This window comes from Aptenodytes forsteri, unplaced genomic scaffold (assembly GCF_000699145.1).
Source record: "Aptenodytes forsteri isolate BGI_AS27 unplaced genomic scaffold, ASM69914v1 Scaffold192, whole genome shotgun sequence".
In the NCBI taxonomy this organism is placed as follows: Eukaryota; Metazoa; Chordata; class Aves; order Sphenisciformes; family Spheniscidae; genus Aptenodytes; species Aptenodytes forsteri.
Genome location: NW_008794891.1, coordinates 1,242,132 through 1,242,432, shown reverse-complemented (window position 1 = coordinate 1,242,432; position 301 = coordinate 1,242,132). Strand labels below are relative to the sequence as shown.

Here is a 301-nt window from a genome sequence, read left to right as displayed (position 1 = left end):
GGGGCCACCGGCCCGGTGCGGGGAGGCAGCCTGCGGGGACGGGGAGCAGGCACGGCACGGGGTGCCCACGGTCGCTGCCCCGGCTCCCTGCCCTCCAGCACATCACCAGGCCCCTCCGGGCCCCTCGCTGTGCCGCGGCACAGGGCCTGCCCCGGCACCCCAACCCCTTTGCTGCAGCAGCCGTGGCAGAGCCGAGCCCCCTGCCCAGGGATGCTGAGCACCCCGGGGCCAGGCACGGCCAGCACCAGCTGGCACGATTGGCTGCTCTGTGTGGGCTGCTGGAGACCGCCAGCCCCCGGGG

At 76.7% G+C, this 301-nt stretch overlaps 1 protein-coding gene across 1 annotated transcript in view; it reads right to left on the bottom strand.

The window, feature by feature from the left end:
* Positions 1-301, bottom strand: part of LOC103895544 (dihydropyrimidinase-related protein 5) — a gene marked incomplete at its 3' end in the record, with an annotated part of 8,261 nt that overhangs the window by 5,628 nt on the left and 2,332 nt on the right. The window lies entirely within an intron of this gene.